Source organism: Brassica oleracea, chromosome C6 (assembly GCF_000695525.1).
Source record: "Brassica oleracea var. oleracea cultivar TO1000 chromosome C6, BOL, whole genome shotgun sequence".
NCBI lineage: Eukaryota > Viridiplantae > Streptophyta > Magnoliopsida > Brassicales > Brassicaceae > Brassica > Brassica oleracea.
The window spans coordinates 22,546,422-22,551,484 of NC_027753.1; the positions used below are offsets into that span (position 1 = coordinate 22,546,422).

At 36.7% G+C, this 5,063-nt stretch overlaps 1 long non-coding RNA gene across 1 annotated transcript; it reads right to left on the minus strand.

Moving 5' to 3' along the window:
* Positions 1–2,916: 2,916 nt before the first annotated feature.
* On the minus strand, positions 2,917–4,096 carry LOC106299658. Its single transcript, XR_001261830.1, has 3 exons — positions 3,927–4,096; positions 3,341–3,549; positions 2,917–3,268 (listed from the first exon to the last, which is right to left on the minus strand). It is a non-coding gene; the product is annotated as an uncharacterized LOC106299658 (long non-coding RNA).
* Positions 4,097–5,063: the final 967 nt, after the last annotated feature.

A 5,063-nucleotide genomic window follows, 5' to 3' on the forward strand; every position in this document is an offset into this window, starting at 1 on the left:
GCACAGTTTCCTGATTATACTATTAAAAGAGTTAGACTAGACAACGCTGGTGAATTCACATCCCAAGCATTCAATGACTATTGTATGGTAATGGGAATTGAAGTCGAACATTCGGTTGCTCATGTTCATACGCAAAATTGTTTGGCAGAATCTTTAATTAAGCGTTTGCAATTGATTGCAAGACCATTGATCATGAGATCAAAACTTCCAACCTCTGTATGGGGACATGTCGTTTTACATGCAGAAGCACTCATTCGGATCAGACCGAGTGCATACCATAAGTATTCCCCACTACAATTAGCGTTTGGTCGAGAACCAAACATTTCCCACTTTAGAATCTTTGGTTATGCTGTATATGTGCATGTAGCACCACCACAACGTACAAAGATGGGACCACAAAGAAGATTGGGAATATATGTTAGCTGTGATTCTCCATCAATTATACGATATCTAGAACCACAGACTGGTGACGTTTTTACGGCACGTTTCGCCGATTGTCATTTTGATGAAAAAGTATTCCCAGTTCTAGGGGGAGAAAACAAAAATGTAGAAAACGATATCAAATGGAGTGTACCTTCGTTACTATATCTTGATCCTCCTACTAAAGAGTCTGAACTAGAAGTTCGACGAATCATGCATTTACAGAGTATAGCTAATCAGCTACCTGATGCATTTGCGGATACCAAGACGGTAACTAAATCTCATATACCAGCCGTGAATGCTCCCGCTTGTATTAAAATATCAAATGAGCAAGGAAAAGCGGACGATACACGAGAGTCTAAAACACGCCTGCAGCGTGGAAGACCTGCTGGTTCTAAGAATAAAAATCCTAGAAAACAAAAGGATGTCAAGATAAATGATACATCCAAAATAGCAGAAAGTATTTTGGAGAAGTATTTGGATCTATTGTGCTCACACTTGCAGATGTGAGACCAGTTGGGTACAAATGGGTTTTCGTTCGAAAGCGAAATGAGAAAAATGAGATTACGAGATACAAAGCTCGTCTAGTGGCTCAAGGTTTTTCTCAAAGACCTGGAATCGATTATGAAGAAACGTATTCTCCAGTTATGGATGCCATTACATTTAGATTCCTGATGAGTCTAGCCGCTGATAAAAATCTTGAGATGCGTCTCATGGATGTTGTTACAGCTTATCTGTATGGATCATTAGATACTGATATTTACATGAAAGTTCCTGATGGATTTAAAATGCCAGAAGCATTAAGTTCCAAACCTAAAGAGTTATGTGCAATAAAATTGCAAAGATCATTATATGGGTTAAAGCAATCTGGACGTATGTGGTATAATCGTCTCAGTGATCATTTAATAAAAGAAGGATATGTGAATGATCCTATATGCCCATGTGTTTTCATCAAGAAAACAATATCCGGATTTGTAATAATCGCGGTATATGTTGATGATCTTAACATTATCGGAACTCAAAAGGAAATACAAAAGGCATCAGACTATCTCAAAGGAGAATTTGAGATGAAAGATCTAGGACAGACACAGTACTGTCTTGGCCTACAAATAGAACATTCACAAAATGGTATATTTGTGCATCAATCCACATACACTAAAAGAGTGTTGAAACGATTTAACATGGATAAATCAACTCCTCTTAGCACCCCGATGGTCGTTAGGTCACTTAATATTGAAAGTGATCCATTTCGACCACCTGAGGAGAAAGAAGAGATACTTGGTCCGGAAGTACCATATCTAAGTGCAATTGGAGCGCTGATGTACCTTGCAAATTGTACACGGCCTGATATATCATTTGCTGTGAATCTTTTGGCAAGATTCAGCTCATCTCCAACCCGAAGACATTGGAATGGGATCAAACATGTTTTTCGTTACCTCCAAGGGACCATTGATTTAGGCTTGTTTTATCCTAAAAGTTCAAAAGGTCAAATGGTTGGTTTTGCAGATGCATGATATCTTTCAGATCCACACAAATCCCGATCAGAAACAGGATACGTTTTAACGATCGGAGGCACTGCTATATCTTGGCGTTCCCAGAAACAAACGCTCGTGGCTACTTCTTCAAATCATGCTGAGATCATTGCACTCCATGAAGCAAGTAGAGAATGTGTATGGCTAAGATCAATAAGCCGACACATCTGTTCAAGCAGTGGAATTGACGAAAATATAGAACCAACTATTTTATATGAAGATAATGCAGCATGTGTTGCTCAAACAAATGACGGATATCAAAAGCGATATAACGAAGCATATTCATCTGAAGTTCTTCTCATACACTCAAGAGCTCGTGAAGAAGAAAGAGATTGAAATAAGATATGTCCAATCATGCGACAATGCAGCTGACCTCTTCACAAAATCACTTCTGACTTCGGTATTCATAAAACATGTCCATAACATTGGAATGCGTCAACAGAAGGATCTGTGACTGCTCATTCGAGGGGGAGCTTACGTAGTTGTACTCTTTTTACCTTACTATGGTTTTTCCCATTGGGTTTTCCTGGAAAGGTTTTTAACGAGGCAACAAGGACGTTAAGCAAAAAAAAAAACGACCGTGACATTGGTCTCCAAGGGGGAGTGTTATAAACGTAAACAACGTCAATGTTTACGGCACCAAACTTTTGACATTATAAATCATGTGGAGCCCACTGTCATTATGCATGCACAGTAACTTCAACTTTTTCACTTCTATATAAATCGATCATTTCGATCGATTGTAACATACCATCTCTTTTTCTTCTAATAACACATTCTCTCTTGTTATCAGAGTTATCTTCTTCCTACGGGTATACAATTTGTTTTATTTAAATTCTTGCGATACCATAAAATTTCGGTTCTTTTTATAACAAGCATCATATTTATACGTACATGGTAATCTCTTCCTACATATTGGTATGATTCTAAAGAAACATGTCATAGGCATTTATCGGTAGATTTCTTCATTCTCGAGCAACCTCAACAACTTGTCCCCCAATGTTTTGTCCGTGGTAAAGTCCCACAAGAGGAGCAAGAGCGTTCTCAAGTCCATAGCAACAAACCCGTGAATCCTTATCCTCTTGAACAATATTGTGTTTGTTTTTAGTTCTTAATAATATAGACATGATACTAACCAAGCAGTCTAGTCTAGTTGGAAAGAGGAGCATAGACATACTAACGTCAAGTTTGGATGTAATGGTGTTTTAATTGTCGTATACTCGTCCCATTTAACCAGTGCTCAAACAAAAATACTTTTGGTAAAAGCTGAATCATCAAGAATCTATCACCTTAGACATTCCAAAACCAAGAAGAGGCTGCAAAAAACATCAACAAAAAGTGATAGTTAAAACTATGTGTGCAGTGTGCTTGTGTATCTATGGTGTTACCTTTTCAGAGACGTAAGCATTCAAAAGCGCCATAGACAAATTAAGGATTTGGTTCTCTCATGAGAATCCCATGTAAGGGTCACAAGACAAGTATATATTCTTCACCTGAATAGCTGATGATCCGCGCTTAACCTTAAGTTCCGCGGTATTGGAAACCACCAGTAGACTAGACTCTTCAAGGGAATCTTGATAAAATAAAGGGAGTATAACTGTGTATTATTCACCATAATTACAAGTTATTTATATAAGAACAAGATAATTAATTTATTGTAAGATAAGATTGTAAATGATGTGTTGTCTGAGAAAGATATGATTGATATCCCATTATTTCCTGAGATTTTGTTAATAACCCCCTACACTACTAAGGTGAGATGGATATGTGAATTACATGATCACAAAGTGAGCACATATGTCTTAGGCACATGTTAAGAAAGGACAGAATTGGTCAACAGATTCTTTTGGATATTGACTTTGATCTTGAAAGAGATAAATTTTCAAATCGTCTTCAGTTTGAATTCACTATAATTTTCACAAAGATTGCAGTCTTGTATCCAAACAAAAGATAGGTGTTGGGTTTCAGCTAAACCTGCCATATTGTGACACATGCTGCTGTCAACATGAGAGAAGTTGGTCAATATCCCTCCAATCGAAACACCTCGTTTTGATTCTTGAATCATCTTTTTAGATCCTTGTAAACAATGTTTTGTTGGAGTTAGATATACTTAAAAAAAACTGCACTTGAACCACACAAAATCAGTATCAACTATTTATTAGGATAAATGTGTTGGAATAAAAAAATTTATAAGATGGAGAAAGTGTTTAAGTGTTTGAAGATAAAGAAATTTTGTGAAGAAGAAAACTTTTATAATTTAGAAGAGGATTTATTATTATTTGAAAGTTTGTTACAAACTTGATTATTTCTTGATGATGCAAAATGAAAGGGGAGTGGAGGTATTTATAGTCTCCAAAATACAAAATATCTTACATATTTTAATCCTAAATCTATAGAATTCTACCATAATATCTAAGATTTTTTATTATAATTATCTAGATAATTCTATGAGAATATCTAGATTTTTATTCTAAGGAAGTGGGGAATAATTCTAGATATTGGACTAAGTTTGGACTAAAATGATTAGTAAATTATTAGCCCAAAATGTGATCCAAATCAAGTTTAACTTTCAACACCCTCTCTTAAACTTGATTTGGTTACTCCTAGCAAACTCCTCATCTTGATAAAGTCGTCTCGCTTGAGTGGCTTGGTGAAGATATCAGCTACTTGATCATTTGTCTTCACATACTCTAACTGCACATCCATCTTGGTAACACATTCTCTAATGTAGTGATAACGAGTATCGATGTGCTTACTCCGATCACGGAAGACTGGATTCTTCGCCAATGCTATTGCCGACTTGTTATCCACAAAGGTCTTTCTTGGCTCCTCTTGTGGTAGGCTCAACTCCTTTAGCAAGTTTCGTAACCAAATAGCATGGCAAACACATGAAGTAGCTGCCACATACTCCGCTTCACAAGTAGAAAGAGTGACAATTGGTTGCTTCTTTGACATCCATGTGAAAGCGATTTCTCCAATGAAAAACATGAAGCCACTTGTGCTTTTCTGGTCATCTACATTTCCACCCCAATCGCTATCGCTATATCCAATAAGCATGTAATCTTCAGAGATAGAGTAGTACAAGCCAAAGTTGATTGTACCTTTGATATA